The 243-nt window shown below is 32.5% G+C and overlaps 1 protein-coding gene across 6 annotated transcripts in view; it reads right to left on the reverse strand.

The window, feature by feature from the left end:
• The window catches only part of cttn (cortactin), a 28965-nt gene that overhangs the window by 5147 nt on the left and 23575 nt on the right, over window positions 1–243 (reverse strand). The gene's annotated exons all lie outside the window — the stretch shown is intronic.

Here is a 243-nt window from a genome sequence, read left to right on the forward strand (position 1 = left end):
ATATTATGGTTACCTACTTTTGCTTTATTACCTTAATTACATATTAAATTTAATTTTAAGGTCACTTACTTACACGGCAATATTGTTTTTTTGTACTACGGCGACCGCACTATACTTTACAAAACCTTTATTTATACCTTTACTTCAGTCTACCTGCTGCTCATTGGCTGCTGTTTGCCTGTTTTTCTTGTGTGTTTACTTGTTTGTTTGGTTGTTTTTTTTTGCTCTTATTGTTGAGAACGC

This window comes from Etheostoma spectabile, unplaced genomic scaffold (genome assembly GCF_008692095.1).
Source record: "Etheostoma spectabile isolate EspeVRDwgs_2016 unplaced genomic scaffold, UIUC_Espe_1.0 scaffold271, whole genome shotgun sequence".
Lineage (NCBI taxonomy): Eukaryota > Metazoa > Chordata > Actinopteri > Perciformes > Percidae > Etheostoma > Etheostoma spectabile.